Source organism: Wyeomyia smithii, chromosome 1 (assembly GCF_029784165.1).
Source record: "Wyeomyia smithii strain HCP4-BCI-WySm-NY-G18 chromosome 1, ASM2978416v1, whole genome shotgun sequence".
In the NCBI taxonomy this organism is placed as follows: Eukaryota; Metazoa; Arthropoda; class Insecta; order Diptera; family Culicidae; genus Wyeomyia; species Wyeomyia smithii.
The window spans coordinates 147,690,342-147,717,645 of NC_073694.1; the positions used below are offsets into that span (position 1 = coordinate 147,690,342).

Genomic DNA, 27,304 nt, shown 5'->3' on the forward strand with positions numbered 1-27,304 from the left:
CTGGGTTTTGGAAAAAAATGGCTTAAAATGGATGAATACCACCCAATATCGGTATTTCTGGAACCAGAACAGGCACCAGAAATGGACTCCACATGCCATTTTTAAGTCAATGATGGCGACTTCCGGTTTCTGGTAATTAACCGAAAGTGTACAAATACTATTATCCGGTATTTCCGGAATTGTAATGATGAACAGAAACCAAAAAACGACCTTAGACATCATTTTAATTTCTAAGATGGCGACTTCCGGTTTATAAAAAATGGCTCAAATGATGACCCGATTGAGACACAAAAATAAACCAAAAATGACCAAATAGGTCGGATTCTTACCAGTATATGTAGTAAGTCTCCGACCAGTAGGACAAAACAAAAACGTAACAAAAGCTGTTAATTTGTTATGAGAAAAACCTTTCAGATTTTGTTTTCAATTTGATCCCGTTAGGTATTAAAATAAAATTTAGCGATGTCGGTCGGTTAGCTCTCCCACACACGGTTGCGATTTCGGGTTCAATTCCTGATCAGGTCGAAGATCTTTTCGAGCTGGAAATTTTCTCGGCTCAACACTGGAGCACGGTGTAAAATTTGTTAGCCTTGTTTCATAACAACTTCGTTCCAGGATTTGTTATTAGAACCCAATCAAATTCAATTTTGTTTTCAAAAGCATATGGGAAATACAAAATCGTATTTCAATACGATTGTTTACTTGTATTACTTGTATCTCCTGTTGATAGAATTACAAAAATCCTATTGATAAAATTACAAAAATAACTTTCACGAGGTAGTGTTGGTAGTTGATCGAGACGTGCTTGGAACGGGACACAAAAGTAAAGGGTGATCGTTGTTATTCTTAGGGGATATTTATTTGGTCTATTCACCAACAGGCGAGCAAGTGCCCCAATGGTGTAACTTAAAGCTAACAATAAGAAAAAATATCTTTAGAGAGTCAATACATATAAAGAAACGGGAATACAACAATATGACATTACAACTAGTCAGATCTTAAAAAATATAAACGATATCGCCGACGAAGAAGCGTTCGAGATAAATTGAAGTCGAATAGAGCGGATACTCTATTAAATAATCTTTGGAGACCAACTATTGCGCCAAAAATGCTGTAGTTAGTTCGTTGAGCAGGTAATCGCAGCATCGAGTTGTTTCGCAGAGCACGAGGTTGCACGTTTATATTCACTTGTTCCAAAAGAGCGGGCCAGTCTATGCGGCCTTGCAAAAGGTCTGTGGTAAACAACGCCCTGGCCGTGTCTCTACGGACAGACAAAGGCTCCAAACGTATTAGTAAGCAGCGACTTTCATAGCTTGGTAGGCGGAAACGATCCGTCCATGGCAGTTTACGAAGAGCAAATCTCAAAAAGCGCCGTTGAACTGATTCTATTCTTTTCGCGCCATTGTTGTAATGAGGGGTCCAGACCGAGCAGTACTCTAATATAGAGCGAGATATTGCGCAATACAACGGTTTGAAGCAGTAAATATCTGTAAATTCCTTAGCGGTCCTGAAGATGAATCCCAGAACTCTAGAGGCTTTGTCGACAGTGAATGAAATGTGAGGCTTGAAAGTGAGCTGGGAATCCAAAATTACCCCCAAGTCTTCAACTTGGTTTACGCGCTCGATTTCAGTTCCTAGCAAAGCGTAATTGTAATGTAAGGTCTGTTTTTTCCTCGAAAATGATATAATCGAGCATTTAGATGGATTAACGTCCATACGGTTCTGATGGCACCAATCGGCAAAAATATCTAGCTGACGTTGAAGGAAGTGGCAGTCTTTAATTGTGTGAACTTCAAGATAGAGTTTGAGATCATCCGCGTAAGACAACCGTGGTCCTTTAATAACTAGGTTCACGTCATTAAAATAGAGCAGGAAGATAAGTGGTCCTAGGTGACTTCCCTGCGGTATTCCAGACGTAGCGTCAAAATTAGAGGATTGGCAATCCCCAATAACAACGGTTAGACGGCGACCGGTAAGTTACGATTGGAACCATAGTAACAGATTCCCATTGATTCCAAGATTGTCAAGTTTTGCGACGGCTATGCGATGGTTCAGTTTATCGAAGGCAGCTGTCAAGTCAGTGTAAATGACATCCGTCTGAGCACGTTTCACCATACTGTCACTGATATACGAAGTGAGACAAAGCAAATTAGTAGCGGTGGAGCGACCGGCTGTGAATCCATGTTGGTCAGTGCTTATGAAAGCTTTACAGTGAGCGAGCAAAGGCTCCATGATGACAAGTTCGAACAGTTTTGCGACAGCACAGAGTGAGGTGATGCCACGATAATTGCTCACATCGTGTTTGTTTCCCTTCTTGTGTACTGGAAACATGTAAGCCAATTTCCAGCATGACGGGCAAATACTCGAAGTGACAGATAGCTGGAAGACATGCTGAAGCGGAGAAATCAGGTTAGCAATCTGCGTTTTCAGAAACTTCGACGGAATCCCGTCAGGACCCGGGTTTAGGGATGATTTAAGTTTGCTGCAGGCTCTGGAAATCATTGTCGCGTCTAAATGAATGGTGCTCAAAGCTTGAGCGGATCGTGGGGTATTACTGGCGGCACGTTCAACGTGATGATCGCTTAGTGTCTCATCAGTGAACACACTGGCGAATTTATTTGAGAAAAGCTGACAGATGTCTTGCGAGGTGGTTGCCTCCTTACCGTTAAATGTCATAGAGGATAGTATTCCTTCTTCATGTCGCTGTTGATTGACGAACTTCCAAAACTGCTTGGGATGAGACTTGAGCTTCCTCTGTAGATCTTGTTGATAACGAAGAAAGCATCGTTTCGCAACACTTTTGTATGTGTGGTTGATTCTCACATAATGGCGTTTTAGGGACAGTGAACGGTGCTTAGTGAATTTCTTCAAGGCAGCTCTCTTCTCAGATTTCAGCTGTCGAAGTTCTCTCGTTAGCCACGGCTGTCGGGGCGCGGGATGTTGGATCTTCTTTGGAACGTATCGGTCGATGGCATAGGCCAATACGTTGGAGAGAGTTTGAGCGGCGTTTTCGGCATTGACGGAGTCTAGAATAGAGTTCCAGTCGAGCTCGGAGAAAAACTCGGCGATACTCTGGTGGTCGGCATTGCGGAAGTCGTAAGATACGGTAGCGGATGCAGTGTCAAGATCACGTTTCAGATCGGCATTAATGGTTACTAATAAAGGTTGGTGGTGGGGGACTATTTTTACTAATGGAGCATTATTATCTTCCCAGTAGTTTAATTGGCCAAAACACCCTGCCGGAAACATCGGAGATTACGGGTTCGAGTCCCGTTTGGGTGAAAAAAATGTTCCTGTGTCACACCTTCTGTTTTTGTTCATCTTTTGCATCCTCGTAAAAAAAAATATATTTTACACTTGACTAATCTTAAAAAATAACTATTTTTGCCTTGAAAAGATAATCTTACATTAAATTTGTGGAGCAGAGAAGGGTAATAAAATCTTACGAATGGGGGGAGAGGTCACAAATTACAAAAATCTTGCTAACGTAATTTTTGGACGAAGCCTGAATATATATTACCATCTTGTTGGTTGAGAAATGACTTAATGAGAAACAGTTCAGTGTATTTTTGACCTTAACTGGCGGCTTACATAAACCAGGTGAGTTCTCTAAAGTGTAAGCAGAACAAGTAATGACGTCACCCGAATCATCAAAGTTAACAGTGTAATACAGTGAACGTTACGGTTTGTGGTACTTCAATCATTTGCGTCGAATATCGAATATTGATAACAATTATTTTTAGAGTCTGAACAGTTTTTTTTTTGGTCGATGTGATGTCTTCGGCAAAGTTGTAGATAATAATTTTTTCTTCCAAAAAAAATATACACCGTGAAAATATTGTTTTTTTTTACAAAAAGAAAAACAATATTTTGTTACGAACTTTTTGTATCAACTTCTGTTCTAAACTTGGTCTAGTTAATAGTTAAAATATCAAAATTACTTACTGATTATTACAAATAATAGCAAGTTTTGTTAGGTTATTGGCAGAAAAAGTTCAGAATTAGTTGGAATGTACAATATTTTGTTGATTAAATAACAAATTTTGTTATATATATGCTTTGAAAAAACACACTTTTGAATATTCAAGTGTATGATAACAGAATATTATATAATTCTGTACTTTGCATCATTATGGCATATCAAGAATATTACAGGCTTTGTTATTTCCAAGGATGGAAAAAATCGTATCACATAACAATCATTCGAGTATCATTTCTGAACGTGCTATTCATAAGCTTCCAATCCCAGCAAACCATCGCTATCAAAAATAACACATTCTCACGCATGCAAGAGACAACTTAGAGCAAAGAAATATATAATGGCTTTCTTTGATGATTTTGTTTCAGTATTGCTTGCTTTATACGGAGCGAGCAACATATAGCGAGTGTTTCACGTAAGAACCCTAAACGATTGCACTCGAGCGATCGCAACGATTTTTTCAAATGTTGGTTGCTTGTAGTTGGAATTCGGCTACTTCACATCGTGCTTTCACCGTGATATTCCTCGATGATTCTTGGTGATTTCAAATATCACGTACTAATGCACCATGCTACAATTTCCGTAAGCATTGATGATACCTACTAGTTCCGGCGAGCAAACATTTGAACGGAATCTAACGTTCATTTGGATTCATAATTTTGTATCACTGGCGATAATCTCTCAGAGAATCTCGCGATACTGTTGAATGCAAGTGAGCTTGGATACAATAAATATTATCGTCTTTGAATCATTCAGTCTCCTTCTATAGTGTTCGAAGCGCTTAGAAACGAAAAACAGTCAGCAGCGTTTCTATGGAAAACTTGTACGCGAGTGAAAATAATTGGACGATACATGATGAATCAAAGAACACATTTGCATAGAATATTGCTAGTGAGTGAAAATTTCCATGCTTGGTTATTTCTATCAAGTTCTGATATATTTGTATTACCCGTTTGTTATAATCGTTTGATCGGGATGTCTATTAGTGATACGCTATGTGGCAGTTTCCTCAAAAGCCTTTAATGACATGCGCGATTGAAGAGTATCACTGAGCCGCTGACGTATCGAAGACCGTATCGGGCAGTTCAGAATCGATATGTTATAGATACCCTGCCATTACGGTAAACTGACATTCACGATGTGCCGTGTCAAATAAATGTTGTGTGAAAAAAAAACTGACATTTACTGTTTACAATGATAATATACAAACAAGAACGATCAATAGAAGTTCGCCAATCTATAAGAAAACGTGTGAACGGATATGAGCCGTTGAGAGCAAAAGTGTGCCATAAAGTAAATTTTTCAGGAGACGCGATAAACGAAAACACTCGAATTGAAAAAAAATCAATTTTTTTTTTTTCAACATAACTGCACTTAAACTTCAATGGAAAAACGTGTACCTTGTTTGTTCTATGAGAAAAAAAATGACAACCAGAAAACGTTGCGCGCAAAAGTGGTGCATAATCTGAGCATGAAGGATGCATTATAGCTCGCTAATCTATAGAACATTCATGTCTTCAATAGAGTTGTCCAAGTGATTGAGTACTATAGGATGATGATGTTTTTGTTAAGGAATTCTATCACTTCGTGGCGCTAGTGTATATGTATTTGGTAACAGAAGAAATTTAAATTATCTAGATAGACTGGGGCCAATGCAAAGGAAAACACCCTGGTATCTTTTGGCTTGTTATTTGGCCGATAATAACTACACGATGGTTCAATTTTCGGTAGTCTACCGGTTGCCCTACGGATCCAGAAATACCGTAAAAGAGGAAAACTGAGAATTGTGTTGGCTATAATTCTGGTATAAGTTATCAGATCTCGGCTTTTCTTTGATATTATGGTATATTATTGCGTTTTGCATCAATTATACAAAAAAACCCAAAAGTGAAAAAATGGCACATGTACCATTATCAACGGCTCATATAATATTGTAAAAAACGTTGTTAAGAAAGTACCGCAAAGTGTCATTGAATTGGAAAAAAGCACAAAAATATAAGGTAGAGTAGGTTAATTTCGTCGTTCCGCTATTTTCAGGCTGTCCTTAGCTTTTCTAATTACAGTTATCTGTACAAGTGATTAGATAATAAGAAAAAGAATACACAAGCATTCTTCAGCTGATACTGGTACTTATACGAGTTTCAAAAGTTTTCTACCGAAAAATACCATGATGTAAATGATTTTATCAACTTTTACAATGCTAGTTTACGTTGCTCACTTTTAATGTGTATTTCTGAAGAAATTATATATTTCGCACACTATAAAACAAGAGAAGAAATAAAATAAATTGTAAACAACATAAATACGAATGTAATTTTGGCTTCGAGCACGACTGCATGAAATCATTAACACTAATACATACGCAATGGGACGCACTATGGGACATTTTCATACTAGCGAGCGGGCAAAAATATTTTCATCATTTTTCAACACTTTTGATATTTTTGCCTTCCTCTCAGAAAGGTATAGCAATCATTGGCAAAACTGAAGGTATAAGAGTGGTCCAGAGGGCCGAATGTCACATATCACTCGACACAGTTCAACGAGCTGAGCTTTTCTGTATGTGTGTGTATATGTGCAACTTTTCAATTTCACTCGATTTTCTCAGAGATGGCTGGCTAGACCGATATTCACAAAATTATTCTCAAATGAAAGGTCTAGTTGCTCCATAGAACCGGGTTTTTAGTATGAATGTTATTTATCAAAATGTGAAAATCACGTAAGTTCATTATCTCAGAAACTACCCAACCGATTTTAACAAAATTGGTTTTAAATGAACGGACTTGAAAACCCTTAACTTTTGAATTTTATAGAGTTGGACATGTGGGAAAATTTAGATTCCCCATAAGACCCTATTTATTTTTTTGTTGCAATCGGACTTTTACTTTGCCTGTTATGTTTAAAAAAAAACGAAATTTGAACTTTCTCAAGAAGTCAACTACTTAGGAGTAACTCTAGACAGCAAATGAAACTGGAGCTTACATATGGAAAAAATATTAAATAAGGCTACAAGTTCCTTATGGATCAGTAAAAAAAACCTTTGGTAACAAATGGGGATTGAAGCCAAAGATGATCTATTGGATCTATACAGCTATCGTTAGACCCAGAATAACATATGCGTCCTTATTATGGTGGCCAAAAACAAGTGTCAGGTATGCTCAAAAGAAGCTGGAAAAGTTGCAAAGACTAGCCACAAATTCCATCACGGGAGCAATTCGAAGCACTCCTTCAAAGGCACTAGATGGTATGTTAAGCTTACTTCCATTGCATCTATTTGTACAATTAGAAGCAGAAAAAAGCGCACTAAGGCTACAAAGAACAAAAAGTTCCTCACCTCAGTATACTTGAAAATTTCAAAATCAATGCAATGTTATCTCAGGAAGACTGGATGGATAGCCAGTACAACTTTGAACGACTATTCCAAGTGACTGAGCCAAGTCGCATTGAATAGGAATCAGGTGAGCCTAGCATTCAACCAGGCTCAATAGTGTTCTACACGGATGGCTCCAGGTTAAACAATAGGGTTGGCGCTGGGGTGGCAGGCCCTGGAGTCGATCTATCAATACCTATGGGAGAGTGGCCAACAGTATTTCAAGCAGAAATACAGGCAATAATTGAATGCGTTACAATTTGCTTACGACGTAACTATAGACATACAAAAATATGCATTTTTTCGGATAGTCAAGCTGCACTAAAAGCACTGAAATCCGTTTCCTGTTCTTCGAAATTAGTATGGTATTGCATTCAATTGCTACAGCAGGTGGCTAGCAATAGTAAAGTAAACTTATTCTGGGTACCTGAGCATTGCGGTATTGGAGGGAATGAAAAAGCTGATCTGTTGGCGAGAAATGGATCAATGCAGTTGTTCATAGGGCCAGAACCGTTTTGTGGGATCTCAAAATGTGCCCTCAAAATGGAACTTAAGAAGTGGGAAAAATCAATGATAGAAAGCATTTGGAAAAACGATAATTCAGCTCGACAATCGAATTAATTTATTGCACCCCAAAAAACAGTAACCCAGCGATTGCTCAGTATCTCAAAAAAAGACTTATGTACCTTCAGTGGCCTTGTAACGGGACACTGCCCAAGTAAATATGACTTTGAACAGATAGGTAAATTGCAAAATGATGCCTGTCGCTTTTGTAACCTAGATAAAGAAACCTCGGAACATTTATCATGTGACTGTGAAGCACTCTTTCAAAAGAGGAAGCAATTCTTTGATAAACACTTAATACAACCATTAGATATCTGGATGACTTCTCCCAATAAGGCAGTGAACTTTATTCGTTCAATAATTCCATATTGAGACGATGCCTACACGCTCATTATTTGTTACTCTAAAGTGAGTTAGATATGACCCACTTTTGAAAAAAGTGGAGGTACCCTAATTTGAGTCAAAAACTGATTAGAATCTACTCTGTTTATGCAAACCAGGAATTAACGAAAATGAGTACAAGTTACCCAGTTTGCCTAAATTTGGAAATTTGATGATTTCTGGTTTTTCTAAATCAGACTCAATAAATAAAATAAATTCAGAACAATCAAAATCATAGATTTATTTTTCAGCGAAACATTATAAAAGTTTTAAATCATTCACGTGTCTTTATATAATGCGGCAACCAACCGGTTCACAGTTGCCCGTGAACTGTGGCTCATGTTTTTGTACAGTACGCACACCAGAAAATCCGTCATCATTCGTCACCAAACACTGCGAAGGATTTAAATTGTATCGATTGCATGTATTGGGCACTGTACATCGATACAAATGTTTCCGTTCATTATCACGAATAAAAGCCCGACTTAAAACGGCATCGCAGGACACACAACATGCGGTTGTTAATTTTGAAGAGATGTTTTTTTATGTTTTTAAATCCTCTGCAATAATGATGTTTGGCTGAAATCGTTATGGAATATTTTTACATGTTGTTTGTAATGTAATTGATTAGGAAATTATTGATTTGATTAAAGATCAAATACTTACTGCTAGTAAACGAATAAAAAGCGACAACAATTATTCTTCGGAAACAGATAATATCGCTGTTGAAAACTTTTGACATATACATATACTCAGGGGTGAGTAAACATCATGGATAATAACTCAAAACTGAGTAAACATGGTAATTATGAAAATTTGGGTAAATGTTACTCAATTATCCAGGACCCGATAACTCACTTTTTGACATTTTGCATTAGAATACCAAACTGAGTAGATCCTAATCAAATTAAAGTTAAAATAAAGCAGCGTGTATATTCAGCAAGTGGAAACCATTCAACCTAATAGTGGTACGACACCCTGATGAGGCTTACATCAAATAGGGGCCCGCCACAAAAGATCAAATCTCTGGTCGCAGTGGAAAATGTACCCAACAGGAAAAAAAAGGTCTAGCTACCTCAGAAACTACACATACACAACCGATTTGAACAAAACTGATATCAGATGAACGAGCTAGTTAAGGGTTATCTAATGAATTATAATGATTGAACACATGGTTCAAGAGATGTGAAAAGAATGTCATACCTGAAATAAAAAAAAATCCCACTATAAATAATCGAATCCAAAATGATATTTAATCGAATGATATATAATCGAGTCCAACCTTATACCACGATCAAAGAAAAATTTCGCGTCATATATTTGAAACATATTTATTTCATGTCATTTGCATGTGTTAATGTATGTTCATATGTGTTCGAATATCATGTTTTAAATGTTTAAATGTTTAAATGATTGTGTTTAAATGTTGGCTACAAAAAAATTGTTATTTAGAGTGAAAAATAAATCCAGCAAATATTATCAAGGTGTATTTTTTCTGAAAATTGAAGTGTTCGTGTAAATCTTTTCTAACAAATAACAAGTTCGAAACAAGGCTGACCGCTATGTGGATAAACTAGGGTTTTTTTCTGGAAGCCCATGTTGAATAAATAAAGAAACTGCATTTGGTTCGTAAAATTGGCCAATCCTTCGCTAACTAGAAATCAATACTTTTTTGCGATTCGTCGTTTTTCGTCAAAACTTGCCTCATAAAAATTGCTCTAGCCTTTGAATTTCCCTGTAGAATTACCTAAACCCAAATATCATGGGAAAGGAAAAAGATAGGGCTAGATTCTTCTGCGTATATCAAAGTTGGAGGTCGTCATATGGAATTTTTGGATAGGTGCCCTACCTTATTTTAATTTCATTTAAAAGATCATGCTTTTTTATTAAAATATGTCGAAATTAGAGATGTGTATTGTCTAAAACAAGAATTATGTTAAAATTACCAAAAACTTCACAATTCGACCGTAGGATTTTTCGTTTACTATCACCTCACTAAAATGCTGTAACTGGTCATATTCTTTATAGAACATCTTCAACCGGCCCATCATTACAGAGGGAAAGAAGGAAACATTAAATCGAAAATCGTCAGGCCTCAGGTGATAGTGACGCTGTTAACTTTCGCTTTCAATTAAAAATCATTTGTTTTATTTTTCACAACCCTTCTTCCAAATGAACCGGCGCCTAGGAATCGTTTATATTCAAACTTGTTTGATAGAAAAATGCCAATCGTGCTTCAATGACAGTAACCGAAAGAAATGAAACGAAAATGTAACCGTTCGAATCGAAATGATTTAATAAAACGTCCGTAAAAGTCACAACCTTCTTAAGCGCCGCTGACAAGATTATCGACGGTCAATCTGACATAGCCTGCCATCAGATGGAAGCGGGCGAACGTGCGTTTCAATTTAGCGAGTAAGAAGTTCCAAGAATGTCTGAGCGCAACTCAACAATTGTTATTAAACTGATTCAATTTATTTAAAATTCACTAATTAATGGATATTCACTTACGGAGTTTTTGTACAATATTGTTATCAAGTTGACTCACTTAACAATAGAGAACACGAAGTTTGGTCCGAAGTTTCTCGAGCATAAACCGTGGAGAACGGATTTAGAGGGACTAAACGTAAGCGTACTTCATAACCTAACTAATCTATTTCTACTTCTTCTTCCTCTTATATTAAAGGATATTTTACCCAACCAAAAATTCTTGTGGTGATTAAAAATTCGGAAACTTGTCTCCAGTTGGTTCAACCAACAATCATATCAAAAGCAACTTGCTTTCGAAATCATGTCGAAATCGATGTGGAGTGAAGAAAAAGTTGGCTGTCCGTATTCGTAAACGGATTTGCTTCAACCCCTTTGTAAATCATCAACATAACCGATGGAGTAAACCAACTTAATTGACAAAGGGACAACTCAACTGCACGCAGAATTAAGTTCAATTGGCTCCATGACAAGTCCGTCGGAAAATGAAGTGATTTGTGAATGCTGTCACATTCGGGTGGGAAACCTCTGCAAGCAGATGTGATATGCACCGTTAGCACAGAAAGATATCAACAAATTCGATAATTTTACGTAAAACATTGACGATTTAGAGGTTTTATCCAAAGATCTTCTTTGGCGCAAACAACAATGAGCAAGTAAACGACAAAGGTTACTAGGAGTGTAAGAGCCGAATGTCTACAAGAATCTTGAAAATATTTTAAATTAAATATATATGTGCAAAAGAATGTCCTATCTTTTCCTTTCCAATGATATTTAGGTTCAAATAATTTTATATGGAGAAATTCAAGAACTGGGGCCGGTAATATAAGGGCCTAAGAGCAATTTTTGAAACTTTCAGCCCAGGGGCATGTTAAAATACAGTGGAGTATTCAGAAACAAGAGACATCTTGAAAAATCTTGAGCTTTTCAAAATAATAAAGAAAAATGCAAGTTTCGTAGTTATCTAAAGCATTGGTCTAGTTATAATATCAGAATAGAGAATTATCAGATATTTTTTAGTGAAAGTAAAGTTTTCAAGTTCTTTTATTTATTTTATTTTCTTGAGTAATGATATTCCGATTATGTGAGACGATCCTATTTGTCATTAGAAGTCATGAAGCTCATAGCAATCAAAATTGTTAAAGTACAAAGCTCTCAAGATGTTCCAAATTCAAACTTGGAAATTATTAACGTGGCTTTAATCTCAAGTTATTTGTGAGCAGGGCCGGATTTGAGTCAAAGGCCAGGAAATTGCAAGTAACCTTTTTCAATACCGTTCATTGTTGTACATTAAAATAGTTGACCCCTTCCAGCTGGTCTCGGAGTACGATGCCGGCCTAACAAGGCAGTTATCGTAGGTTCGAGTCTCGGCTCGGGAGGAATTGTTAGCAAAAACATCATATCAAGAAGACTGGGAACTCTGCCTAAAATGCAGGTGGAACTGACGAAGCTAGTATGTGTGCTGGCGTTGCGAATGCATTCCGAACGCATAGGTAGGAATATCACGCACGCTCACAATGACTTCGTAGCGATGTAAATATCACCACTTTCATAACAAGCTACCACCTTCAACCTGAGGGAAGACAACTGGGTATGGATTTGTATCCACTTTGGGAACCACTCGCTGATTGGTTGAAATAGAAAACCCCGAGTGCGTTGAAATTTACCATCAGGCTTGCTGGCAGTGTTGCTGAACAACATGCTTCGTTATTTTGATTTATGTTTTTTATGATGTCACCTGTTATAATCTAAAATATTTTCAAGTGAACAATCAAAATAAAGTACAAAGCGTACAAGAGATCCGACTTGGATCATCACTTATATCAATTACCAAAAGATCTAAAAGTGCGCAAGGTTTTGCGTGAAGCATAAGGACAGCATACCGCTGCTCAATGTCGGAAGTAAATAGTGTAGTGTAAGCTTATTTCTACTTTCGAATCCGTTCTGGATTAAGTTTGGAACATATCTGTTGAGGCAACTTGCTTGTACGGAGAGTACAATTCAGATGGGTCAATGAATGAATCATAATCATTGATGGATGACACGTTTGATTTTAAGTATATTAAAGATGCAGATTCTCCGGTAACCCTCAGGCGGTAAAACTATCGCCTGCAGGAGGAATGGTACATAATGCTTATAAAAAGCATTAAAAACATTCAAGTATTTTCCGAGTGAATGGCATCACTTACGAAAAATACAACAGGGATCATAGAGGTGAGTGAGTAAGAAGCCAGATGTCTCCCCTTAGCCTTCAACAGATGGAGTGTGCTGTTTGATTAGCCAAATCGCATTTGTATGGGACAGGACTTTGCTATCGCTGTCAAATCTCATATATTTGCAGTGTACCCAACATCTCAATGGTCCGCTGACACTAGCGGTACCCGGAAAATGGGCAGTTTACTCTGAAGGGAAGAATTTTCGGGCAACTGCTCCATATGTTGGCCCTATCTATTAATGACAAAACAAAACTAAAAGCGATCAAATTTATCAATTTGATCACGTGATGTGTATGGAACGGTATTAAATAGGTGAACTGTCATTTATACTGTTTATTTTTAATTCACAGGCTGTAGTATAAACACAAATGATGTGTAATAACTTCTGTTCTACATACGTGTACACATGTACACTGACCATAAAAGCATAAGAGTCCCATATGGAAATGCTCACAATTGAGAAAATTGCAAATGAAGTTCTAATTTTGAATTTATAATAAAATAACTATGAATTAACTAAAAGTATGTTTTATTCAACTGTATGTTCATGAGGTTGAAAATTATATATTTCCATGAGTTCTAAGAACTTTTGCATAAATTCCAGGCTTGGAAATAAATGATGGGACTTGTTTGCCTTTATTTCCTCTCTATACACAAAAAATAAAAGCATATCAGTCTCCACGCATTCTAAGACGGCCAAGGTATTTATCAATATTCCTTATTGCGTCTGTCATGTGACCAGTTTATTTCACTCCAACATTTTACGAATTGCAATACAGCGATTTGGTTTCAACGGATAGCAACATAAATCAGTGCATGTTTTTATCTCAGAGCAATCACAGCTGATAGACGAAAGGTCATTCTACATAGAGTCTACAATGAAATTCCTAAAAAAGCCCACAAGAAATTTATGCAGACTGTTAGGTCACACTCCTGATCACTTTACTTCCACACATCCCAGATATTAAGAAGGATTTCTGGAAACAGTTTCCATAAAAACTTCACTTTATCTTTCGATTTTTTTTTCGAAAAAAAACATGAGTTTTGATCAGTTCTTTGTCTCTAGCTTATTTTTAATAGAACTTTGCAAACATAAACTGTGTTTTAAATGATTCAAGTCAATGATATTTTGATGTGAACACTTTTCTTTTAACTGATACAAATGTGAAATGTTGTTTTTATAGTTATTTGAATATATACTTAGGATAGGACTCGTATGCCTTTATTTTCAATATGGGACAGGCAAGGTTTGGTATTTTTCCAGTAATTTTCAGAACAAACTTTAAAGTTTCATCAAGCCATATGAAAACTTGAACAAAATTAGATACATTGACGGAATAAACTTGAATTTGCCTAAAAGTCATATGGGACTCTTATGCTTTTATGGGCAGTACACAAATGCCGCCATATTGCTAACGATGTTCGATACAAGATTTCTATTAGATGTCATCCTCCTGGTATGGGATCGATCCAGCGATGCCAGTCTTCTTGATATGATGTTTTTATTGTTAGTATCAGTAGGATCGAAACGCTAGCCCCGCAATTATCCTGTACACATAACACTTGGCTGCGAAGTCTGTGTATAATAAACAGACGGTCGAGTTCCGAATCGGTTCCCAGAGTTCCTTAATGCGGCCCTGTTTGAGAGTTTCCTGTTGCTGGACACAAATAACCAGAGGTTAGTCAGTATTCCACACTTTCAACAGCAAAAAAAGAGATGAATAATGCAATACTTGTACCTATCTATCGCTGTCCAATTCGTAGATAGACACAAAGACCTTCACAAACTTATAAAAAATAACGAATGAGGGTCAGTGTACGCTATCCGCGCACACTGGTGTACGTAAAATATTTGTTCTTCGTAAATTAATCGTTTTGCACTTCTCATTTGTAAAAACATTGTCTTCGGCGAAGAAGAGTGCTGTAAACCTTTTCCTAATGAGTGGTGCCCGTCAAAATTTCGCATACTAGACGTTGAAAATTTCAAATAATCGGTCGAATACGGTTATCTACGTCTTAATCTACTTGAGATTACATTGTAACAAAGCGAAAGTCACAGAAACTGATGATCGCCTGCAACAAAATACGGCTTACATTTCTTCATCAAGATGTAAGATGGAGATTCGCCATGTTCTCAAAAAATCACCCAAGAAGAATATAGAGTGCAGAAAATTAAGTTAATATATGTGCTGAGGTATAGATAGAATCATCGTTTCTACAAAGCCTAATCAGTAAAAAATATCCTAGGAAAAAGTATTAGTACATTACCAACTTTAACGAATCAATTTTGCAAAAGGTGGTATTGTAACTTATTGCAAGAAAGACACAATGAAAAAACTCTTAGTTTTGCCGCAGCGATCAAACGATAATGGAACAATCAGACAAATGCACAGTGAAACAGGCACGTCACAGAATAGTGTTCAACGGAACTTAAGCTACCCACAACGTGAAGATAAGACACGACTTGGCCTCTGAAGGAAAGAAAATACGATTGCAATCAGATTCAAACTGTATAAAAAAGTGTGCAGGGCTCTCTGTGTAAAAAGGTGAATTGTGCAAAATTGATCACACATTGTGATGGACCTAACCTATCATTGGTGCTAGAGAAACAGTAATAAATTATGAAATAGTATTTAGCGAATAAACAAAAATTTTCATATTTGAATCGGATGACCCTAATGATTTGCAGTTAAAATTTTCAACTATAACTGACTACTATAATCATTCAACATCTCCAGGACTACGCGAATAACTACCTAGTAGTTAAAACGTCTCTAATAAAAATAAAAAAAAAACCTTTCGAGGTATTTATTTTAGAGAAAAAAGTTAAAATTTCAAACAAAGTAAACATTTCGAGGTTATTTATTTAAGAAAAAAAAAGTTAACATTTCAAACAAAGTATAAAAACTCTATCATCCAGTTTTTTTGTTACAAAAACAATTAAAGACAAACTAATTTTTTTTTTTCAAAAAATAGTTTCCTTCTGTAGTATAAAAAAATTTACGCGGAAGAGATACTTAGTTTACGTCCCATATACGTATGCAAAGTTTTATTCCAGTCGGAGCCAGATCGATAGAACATTTGGTTTGTAAATACTCTGTAGCAGCTTAAATAGCAGTAATGTTTCATTCCAAGCAATTAAAGATTGATTTGCTATTTATCGTGCAATAAAGCAAGGTTTTGCAAAACCTTGGTGTTAATTTGAAATCGACACAACGACGCCAATTTTTCTGCTTTCCATCAGTTAACTTTCGTGCGAATGCAGCTAACTATTTCCTTTCGCACTAAATCGAGAGCATCGCTCACATCCCTCTTGAATCGTATTTGACGAGTGCAAAGAATATACTGAACCCGTTTTAATTGCCTCTGAATCTCTGTGTTATATACAATTTAAATTATGCTCGGTTTTCATTCACCTACATCTCTGAATTAAGTTATTACTCAAGTTATTACCGTACGCTTTCTATTTAGGTTCTGGCAATCGTTTAGACACCGTCCGGTCTGTCTGCACGGGCTGGCCGGTAGACTGGCTAACGAGAGCCACTCAACAACACGAACATTGTAAGTATCAAAGAGGTGCAAATTAGTTGGGGGATTGATGCGTAAAAAAAAATCCTTTCGTTTTTAGCCGGCAGTTCTGGTTTTGGGCGAGCTATCGAACGCACAAGCGCACAGAGCAATGTATGTTTCTGGGTTAAGCAGAGTTCCCGGAACGGCGAGTAAGAAAATGGTAACTCAGATCAGAACTAATTGCCGTGATGGGCTATCAAGTCCCACACACTGGAACATATTGACCGTTTATGCATTTTTATCTTTCCTCTTTGAGTCGACTAGCGATCATCGCTCTGCTTTCTTTGGAGTGGATAAGCATTGCTTCTCAGGCGATATGTCACAGTCATGGTGATGTTTCAACCATGCAACTGAGCAACTAGTTATTTATAGAGCTGTTGTCTGAAGCTAGAGCTTTATCTTCTGTGTTATATAGTGCAATATGATAGGTTTGAACAAAATAAACTCAGTTAATCTAACTTTCCTATTTTAAAAAACAATATATTTCATGTGCTGTGTAACTATCCTCAAGGTTAATATTCTACCTCTCTTCACATATGTTGTACCGTCATTACAACAGTATCATTCTAAAGGGTACATAATATATGTAGCGAACCATTTATATTCTACAAGTTAAACACAAATTTCCGAAATGAGATGAAACTTTGTGCACGCGAGTGATTATCTCCAACTACAAACCCAGACAAATTTGTTCAATTTATTTTACTTGCTAGGAATGTGGATTACATCTATTTCTAGTCGAAACGGAATCGACCGTCTAGTTATCTTTGTATTATTACATTCATTACCTCTCGTTGCTCACAATCAGTTCGTTGTTGTCCACCAACCGTAATAAATGGTGCAATTTATCCAATAACATTTATTCACGCTTTTTACTACCAATACTGATTATTGCGGTCGCGATACGTTTGGGCGTATCCGGTCGAGTTGGATGCTCAAATGTGTTTCAATAAAGTCATCAAATGACGCCAAGCAGGACACCAGATTAAATTAAGGAGTTGGTCAGTTGTGAAAGAGTTGCATATCTAGTGGCTGCAATCAGATAAACAGCGACCCGTCTTACGATTGCTACACGTAAATCAAATTATAAATCATCACCACAACGAAGGTAAGCGCAGTAATAATCACACCTATTCAACCTACAATTTCATTATTTTCTCGACAAAAGCCTAGCAAATTATGCCCGCAGTGGAATGTCTCCCTTCGAACCAACGCTCGTGAATGATCCCTTGCTTGCGGTGTTCATACGGGTATTGTTATAATGAAAAGAAATAAAACACTAACTACATGATAAAGACTTGAAATGAAAGTTACAAGAAATGTTGTCTTGGTCATGATGCATCAGTCGTTAACACGATGATGTAGTAATTAAATTAAACAAGACTCGGTATTAGTCAAAACGTCAACAGCAGAAGTCGTAAATCCTGGGGAGTTGCATGCTAGTGAATGCAGCCAGCTGCGGCTACATTGTATTTAGCTATGCATGAGGGTAACATAATAGCCCTATTATAAGGTGAACAGAAAGTTTAATAAAATGTGTATAACAAATTTATGTTATTTGATTTTGATGATGTGTTGAGACGCATACACTATCCGGTGCGTGTTATTGCCTCAAGCTCTATGCTATGCATTTAAAAATTCAGCAATTTAATATTCCCGATATCCGTTTGAAATGACGGTTTTAATATTTTGCGATGTAATTGAATCGTATGTCTAAGAGAGAGAGAGAGGCCTACCAACCGATGATTTGAGAGGTGTTTTAGGAAACCAACATTTGGGTAAAGAAAGGAATACAAACAATTTCAATTATTGTTATAGTAATTTGGCAAGCTTCAGTAAATCACAGATTCTTTGACTATTTTTGTATGCGACCAAAGGCTTGAGTTATATTTTTTCGTTTTCTAATACTGTGAAAAGCAATTTTATGAATGTGTCACAATAAGCCGAGTATAGAGGTATCTAGCACTCGGCTCAATTCGTCAAGTCGCCATTTTCTGTGCGTGTGTATGTGCGTACGCTCGTCTCACTTACTTCTCTCTTAAACTGCTGAGTGATTGCTTGATCTAATTGAAAGACAATAATGATGCACCTTTCATAAACGTCATAATGCGTGAGCTACTGGTTCAAAAGTGTTAAATCGGAGACAATCTTATTAATTCTGCTTGTTTGCCGTCGGGATCTTGCTACCATAAAACCATTAAACTATATCGACGTTTTAAATAAAATAGTCTATTTCGGTTGCAAACAAAATGTTCGAATATCTAGTTTTGAATACTAATTATACCAAAGTACGAGTATTTATTTTATTGTTGTTATTGAAAAGTCTAATAATATTTTTGAAGGTAAAAAACTACTTGAATTGTAGTAAAATTGTAATTCCAACTGCTACGACTCGAACCCTGAAGGTACTTTTATATAGTTAGTGAGATGCCAACCGCCATCATTTTCACTGTAAAGCTGATGGTGTCAATAAAGTTTCAAACTATTCATAGAATGTAAATTTTGTAAACCGATTAACCTTTCCACTCTTTTGTGGGATCCGTAGTTGCCTAATGAGCATTCCATCTGTTTTTCCTTCTCAGTTCTTGGAAGTCTTTGAAAATAACACAGCATCTAATTAAGCAATATTAATTGAAATACTCGAAACAGAACTACATCGACAGTGGCAACAAACAGTTAATAAAAACAAATTTTACCTCAACCGTTGAATGCTCCTGAGCAGTCTAATGATGAACATTCAAAACGTTCACTCGAATATTTAAGCGCATAATCTAGCTTTGCTTTGTGAATGGCTAAACGCGTGTCACTTGAGACCCTATTGTGGTCCTCCACCTCTGTCCAGCAACTCCTATCCCAACCTCCACGAGGTGCCGACAGTGATATCTAAGCAGAGATCGTGTATCCAACCACCGGTGAAAACTTTGGTCGTATGCTGACTGGGAAGGAGGGTCTTACGCGTCTGTGCGCCCATGTTAGGAGCGGTGTACAGCAGCGTCTTACCCGAAGCTGTCAGCTGAATCATGATATGCGGTACCTCGCCAGCTATATCTAAGACGGCAGCCCCGTCGCGAGGCTAAGTATCGCAACCCTAGTAGCTTAAATATAAACTATTTTTAACAGTCCAGATAATAATACAGAACGGAATAATTAGCATGGTTTTCAGCGATCCAAAAAGGACAAAGATTATTAAAGACTCGGTACTTGACATGTAAATACTCTACTCCAATCATCACGCGGTAACCTGGCTAAAGAGCTGCGAAAAGGCAAAGTGGAGGTCGAAGCTATCCAGGAAGTGCGGTGGCTGAAATGAGGTGAACACGTAATCCGGGCAGTAAACCCTATTGCGGGCACTTTGGACACTTCATTTAAGTACCACATCTACTGCGGAGTGAAAGCAGAAATAAGAAATAGATGAAGCATGACATTAAATCAGTGACTGTATGTCGTGTTTAAAATTTGGCAGGTTTCATCCGTTCTCTTGATTCTTGCTCCTATTTCCTCCGTTACCTGTCAAACCTCTAAAAGAGAAGTTGGCCAAAGTACAAAACATTTAGGTTCACATTAAACCCCCATCCTAACCGATTTTGTATTTAATATTATAGCAAGATTCAGAACTCACTATGGGTGCGTATTCGGTTTTATACTGTTTTTGCAGACCCCTAGAGCGATGAGAACGGTAAAGCTGTTCGCCGAGCTATTTATTTCACTTATCTTACGTGTGTGGATGAGCTATTTACAAGAGTTTCACTGGAATACTGCTCTGTCAAATTAAGAGCGTTTATTTGCCAGAGAAACTCAGCGCTCTCCCTACAGCAGATGGCGTGATGCACATTGAATATAAACTCACAGTTGTCAAGCGGGAAGAAAATTGTTTTCTCCTTTAAGATCAAGATGAGAAAAATAAAGCCTGGAATAAGGTGCACATTCCTCACTTACTGCCTTATTAAAGTGTACGCACCGACCAATGATAAACCATGTTCTGATCGATGGTCGGCACTTTTCATACGTTACAAACGTAAACGTTGACTCGAATCACTATCTCGTGGTATGCAAGATCCGCAGCCGTTTGACCAACGTAATAAAATAGAGGACAACGAGGAAGATACGGTTCAGCATCCAGTGCTTATCAACTGGAGCAGTGGCTGCAGAGTACTCGCAGGATGTTGACGAGCGGATCGATGGGCAAGTGCTTAGGCGAAGGGCTGCTTCTTCAAGCACAATGTGAAGAGCTGCTATAAAAAAATAACGGAACCAGGATCCGAAACGTGCCTGCCCCTGTCATGCGCAATTCCATCCTGATTACGATAAATTAAATCAGAGGTGGCCAGGCGTTGGTAACAACATTTTAGTGTGCTGTTGGACGGCGAGGAATAGAAAGAGGCGTCGGAAGGAGCAGAACGGATGTCGAGAATGATGGAATGCAGACCCACCAAACCACTGTTGACGAATACCTTTCGCGGAGGACGCTACATCACGGACTAAATGTTAACCTTGTGACAAATATTCAATAAAATTCGAGAAATCAACTTGCTGACTCACCATCTATTCATGGACTTCGGGGCAGCGTACGACTCAATTAGGAAAAAAAATATTAACCTTGGCACATTGATGACGTGCGATAATGCAGTTAGCCGTAAGATAAAAAGGCAGATAGCTGCCGCAAACAGGGCCTTGTGTGGATTGCGTAACCAGCTGAGGATCAGCAGCCTGTAAACCTGCACAAAACTGGCACTCTATGAAACACTGATTCTCCCGGTGGACCTCTGTAGCCATGAAGCATGGTCATCAGAAGAGGCTAATCGGCACTCAGAATCTTGCGTTCAATCCTTGACAATGAACTGGAAAATCTTGTTTGCCGCAGACGCATGAACCATGAAGTTGACCAGGCGGCGGATATAGTCAAGGGGTCGAGGATGCCCACGTAATAAGAGTTAGAGATAACTGTAGAAAAACAGCCCAAGGCCGATTAACATGGTGGCCTATTCTGGATTCGGTACTGGATCGATAATCAGTTTGTTCGCCGCAAAGGTAAAGTTAGTAACAATCATGCTTTGCCTTACCAAATTTTAATATGTAAATAAGTTTTATATTTTCCTGTTTAGTTTTAGTGTTTTTCTAGTTTATTCAGAAATTGTATTGACAACCCTGCTAAGAGCTGTTAACATCAGCGAGATGCTTTTATAACATGAACTGCGAGCCTGCTCGGTATTGTTGTCACAAGTTTTGCTGGAACATGATGCCAAGCTGTCATTTCTAAACAATGCTTTTATGCCTGGAATTGTTTCGTCTACCTTTTTGATACCTGTTTTAGGATGATTTGCCATACATAGTCCAAAATTAAACCAGTTCCGTAAAGATCGAAGCTAAGAGCACCTCAAAACAGCGTCTGACCTTCATATTCGGAGCTGCCGATCACTGTTCAGGTGCATGTATGGAACCTTTAACAGAGCCACTCCAACTGTTCTCTAGTGAGACAAGCCGTTGGGTAGAATGTTGTTAGAATGGCCTAAAAACGATATGGTGTAAACAATATAAATGCAATGCTTTTTTACAATAACATTGATGAACGATGAACGTTGTGTGAATTTCAAGGGCACCTACTTTATTTAGTAAGTACGTTCCAGAGAGCATATATAGACATGAGAAAGTTGGCGAATGACCTGTTAAAACGGTTCTCTATTAAACAGCTACTGACCATAGGGTCAAGACACTGTTGATATATTGCAGAATATTTCCAATATTCGATATTACAAAGTATTTATCGTTGCATTTTCAGGCACTAGTCTACCTATATCACAACTCCTTGACAGCACAATATTGTCGGAGTCTGTCAGAGTGATATGAATTTGATAGATGAACGATAAATATCCAAATATATCCACCAATACCGTATAATATTACCGAAATATTTCTCTTAAAAATAAAGTTACCTAGCCCCTAGTACTGACCCTAATAAGTAAAATAGAGAAAAAAGACACAGGACCCAAAAAATTATCGTGATTGCATACTAGTACAACATATTCCATAGTCTTCATTATGCATTTTTTCGGAGCTCTTTCATATTTGCCTCTTATTTGTTCAGACATATCGTTGAAACATCAATGTTTTATTGTTTTGCAGCAATTTTCGGGTAAAACCAAGAAAAATAGAGTTTCACGGAAATCTTCTATTTAAATTATTATTATTATGAATATTAACTAAATTTCTTTGAAATATAAATTTTCAGTGGGTGAAATCAATATGGCAATATTAGGGACCATACCCTTAGTATGTAACAATAATGCTCCGAATGCTTTTCCAAAGCAGCTATCATCGTCAATTTTACTCCTGCACTTTAACAAGGTAATTTCAAGCTTTACTTCAAATGTCAAATAAACGTTATGTAAAAACGGTAATTTCAAGAGTGAGAGATTACTCTACGTAGTTAGCGATGGCTTGATCTGAAAATGAGTAATGAACGCAACATTTCCATAATTAATTTTCATTATCTACTCAGATTTCTTTGATTCCAGTCTCATTCTTACAGGAGAAATAGACATTCACAGTTAAGTGGAGAAGAACATGAAGATATTCGTAAACCATCAGTCGGTTAAAGAAGAAGATATCGCGATTAGCCTTATCCGCATCAAACCTTCATGATCATTCATCATTTTCTGTCTGACGCAATTGAAAGAATTTCTCGCACTCGGTAAACGGTACCACAAAAAAAGTTAACCCGCTGATCCCGCATCTCGTGTTGTCAGACATTTCTTTTTCAGCAGGTGTCACCACGTGCCATGTCTGCTACTTGCTCGACGAACTGGGTGGGAATCAGCGATCAGCGACCGTCTTTCATTAGTTTCAGTTTCGCAAGTCGCCAGCGGCATGCAATAATCCATCATTAGTGCACGAGCCAGGCAATGATTGATAGCCAACAATGACTTTTACATACGCTGGAACTACTTGACATGCGTGATGCACGTCGCCTCTGGCTATCGGTTCGTTCCGAGCAAACTAAAACAGTATCATTACAACTATATGTCTCTCGCATTGGTTTTAACCATTCAAAGACAAATGCACCTGCGCAGGCGATGAACTTTTCGTTCGGGCAGTGATTTGTTTCGATCACTGATTTCATCGACAGCACAACGATGAAGAATTACATCACTTCGTTCGTCGGCTGCTGATTGATGCCGACCAAAAGCCGCAGCATCAGCAGAATTCCTGACAATGTGCAAGCATCATTTCCTCCATTGCAGCCAAACCGCAAGAAGGACATGGACCTGCGCGGTCAAACGATACTAATGCATTTCCTGTAACCACGCAGGGCTATTAATTTTCTGACCAATCCACACGGCATTGACCATGTTATGATGTGTAAGGAACATGATATTGTCTGATTAATAGAAGATTTTTTTTGTAAATGTTCACAACTAATCATTTTGCTAAGAATAATATTATCACCTTATTGGACTGTGGCTCTATATCTCTAAACAAAATGTGTTTTTCAATTCGACTATACCTAGTAGGAACCACTTATTAAACTTAAGCGCCACTAATCGTCAAGTTGTTAATATTAAATTTACAATAATCGCCAATCACTTTTTTTTCGTAATCTGTTTAGTTTAAATTCATTTTTCATCAGTGAAAACGGAATAGTAACTTGAATGCTATTTGCTACTCGGTGTACGATTGTTGTATAAAGTTGCCTTGCCCATTTCGAAATCGAGCTATTTATTAATTCACCAATCGATTAATAAAAACTTATTATAACCCGTAAGTAGATTGCGAGCAGTTCAAAAGATACTGATCAATGCAGAATGTACAAAAGATAATGTATAAGCCGAGTTTAATTTTTATCTCAGACAGTCTAAAAGCTGTTAAAGTTTCAAAGTTTGCGAAAATTTTAAATTTAACGATTGATTTTGTGTTGATTCATTTTCATTGGGGGAAGGCTCCTCTCAACTTCAGTTTTATGTCGTTTTTGGGGATTATTTTTTGTAAGATTTGAACCACTGCGACCATTGTTTTGATCTTTTGTGGTACTCATTTTTGGGATAAGCAATAGCACACCAAGAAGCCGACCGATTAGACTTGGGGTATGATAGTTTGGTCAAAGGCATACTATTTTCCAAAGGTGAAACAAATTCCTTCCCTTTCATTCGAAAAAAAAGTGTGCTTTAAATTTGATGCTTCAATCAAAAGTTGTAATTGCGTGGAGATGAGATTGATTCGAAAAAAATTTACACCAACCAGAAATTCCAGCAAAAATGAAAAATCTACTCGAACTATTGAGAGGAGCAGATTTAAAAAAAAACTAGAATAGAGCAGTTTCAAACAAAAAAAGTTTCCTAATGAACAAATGACAATGACTTTTTTAACATTGCCGCTTTTCGTTAAAATAATATTTATGATGTGGGATTCTAATAGTTACTCTTAATAATAAAATCCATAACGATGCTGTATTAGAATTATTAATTTGGAAATAATCTTCGAAAGCGATAATGATTAACAATGTTGGTGATTAACGATAAAATTAACAATAAGCATTCGATCTTTTTCAACGTGTGAGTCAACTTCACCTTTCATTCGAACGTTCCCGTTAGAGAACTTCGGCTTTCCAACGCATGTGACAGTTACACTGGTTAATACAGGTTTTGCCCTATAGCTGAAACTGAAAAAAATGAAAGATAACACAGTGCAACAAAAATTTGCTTTTTCTTCTGCCTTGGGTTCTATGCAGAATTTTTTGATGAAAATTTTCCCGAGTGTGGGCCCATTTCGCCTTAACTCATTATGGGCAAGGTGTTTCTGTAAATGATGATAGCTGGGAATGTTAGGTACAAAAAAACTTACCGTGCACCCCTCCGTAGGGAGGAGAGCATTTCAATCAAATGTGTTGAAAAACACAATTTTTTATAATAATTATTCTGTTAAGTTAAAAAAACAATAAAAACTATTGTTAATAATATATTCTAGCAGCTAACAAATGACATTGTTTTTGTACCATTTATCAATGTTCTTCAAGCATTTTTTTCTTCATGCTTGAGCCCACTTGAAAACCGACCAGTTTAAAACTCGGTTGTGGAAAGTCGAAAAAAAATTTTTCATCATTTTTCCATCATTAGTACAATTCAAGCCAGCATCATGAAAACCACGTTGGAGCGAAACTGAATCTAGGTCCGGATTAAGGGGCAACAAATTTTTAATTTTTGAGAAATCTGAAATTTTTAATGCTTTTTCGACACCAATTAAAGCAAATATCAGAATTCTCAGAGTTTGTCCACATAGTAGCATTTTTTTCCTTTTTTGGCATTGTGTTATTTCACAAAGCAAAATAATATCAAGTATCTAGAGCATAAATGGATCCGCTAATATCTAAGCCGCATCTTCAGCGGTTGTCCAAATCGTTGTTTTGTTCTATTTTTTTGGAACAAACTCAAATTCACTGCTGCACCGGTGGTGTAAATTTTGTTTTATACCAGATCTAAATTGAAGAAATTTGAAACTGGTATACGTTTTGGTCTATTTTTGTCACTTTTTGGAACAAGAAATAGATCGTTCTAAAACCCTTTGTACGCTACCAATAGGTGGGTAAAATGTCATATTTTAAATTGAATACCTCATTTTTAGCTATTTCCATATAAGCATATTGCGAGTGTTGGGGAATAAACAAAACAAAGATTTTTTATGACAATTCACAATTCATTTTTGTGGCTTTTCTGAAGAAGAAAATGAACAGGTTTGTCGTTTTTGGCTTCAAGGAAACCGACCAGCAAAAGGGGAAATTCTGAAAGACCATAATTGTAGGTTCAACTACTCGGTTTGCAACCATCAGCCACAGGGATAACAAATATGTTGGCTATTTTGTTAATCGCCTTATTTATAGTGGGACTAGAGGAGACCGTAAGAGGCCAGAAACATGTTCCTTGGAGACACTGAACTGAAAACGTTCAACTGAAATGAAAACGTTCAAAATGCAGGCTTGTTTCAATATCTTCAAAACCGAACCCAAGTTTAAAGAACTGCAAGATTCTGAAAGATTGATGAGACGAAAATGGAAGATGAACATCTACGCGATCAAATATTTTTTGCTATCCTCCGAAGCCCTACTTGTAGCAGAAATTTTACATCATACCGATCCATCCTGAGAAATGTCACTGACGCTCGGGTCAAACCGTCAAATCCATAAAGTCTTGTGGATGTAAGATTTGGACCACTGCGACCATTATTTTGATCTCTCGTGGTAAAGTCTTGTGGATATAAAGTGTCTTGCCAAAGTAATCGTTTAATGTGCGTAAAAATCATCGAATTTCCGTTTGTTAAATATTGAGTGTTTTTTATTATAACAAGTCTCATAAACTGATATCATGGGGTATTTAATTGTGGACAGTGTGACAAAAGTCAGCGGTTTAAAACAACAAGATATACAACACCGGTGCGGAGAACGAAAAGTTGGTCTATATTAACTGGTTCTATTTAGGTTTCGCTGGTGTAAATCTAGTATAAAATTGTTTCAAAAATAGACCACCGCTGAAGATGCCCTAAGTGTGATAGTCAAATTATGTTTTATATAGAGGAAAAAAAAGTCTCAGAAATCGATTAGTAGGTGTCTGATACACGTAAAATGTCAGCAACATGTCAATGTGTGTGTGAGTGTAGGCGATAATCAACGTTTTAAAGTCAGTTTTTGTCCGGTTTAAGATCTGTTTATTGAAAGATGGATAAAGAAATGCTATAGACCTTTTTACGTACAAA

The 27,304-nt window shown here is 37.1% G+C and overlaps 1 protein-coding gene and 1 long non-coding RNA gene across 4 annotated transcripts in view; one reads left to right on the forward strand and one right to left on the reverse strand.

The window, feature by feature from the left end:
* Window positions 1-27,304, reverse strand: part of LOC129717665 (uncharacterized) — a 213,954-nt gene that overhangs the window by 11,904 nt on the left and 174,746 nt on the right. The gene's annotated exons all lie outside the window — the stretch shown is intronic.
* LOC129717670 (uncharacterized) lies at window positions 14,847-17,312 on the forward strand. 2 transcript variants are annotated; one of them, XR_008726724.1, is made up of 3 exons: window positions 14,847-15,608; window positions 16,469-16,558; window positions 16,626-17,312. It is a non-coding gene; the product is annotated as an uncharacterized LOC129717670 (long non-coding RNA). The 2 variants fall into 2 exon arrangements; XR_008726723.1 differs by having other exon boundaries at window positions 14,847-15,543; window positions 16,626-17,309.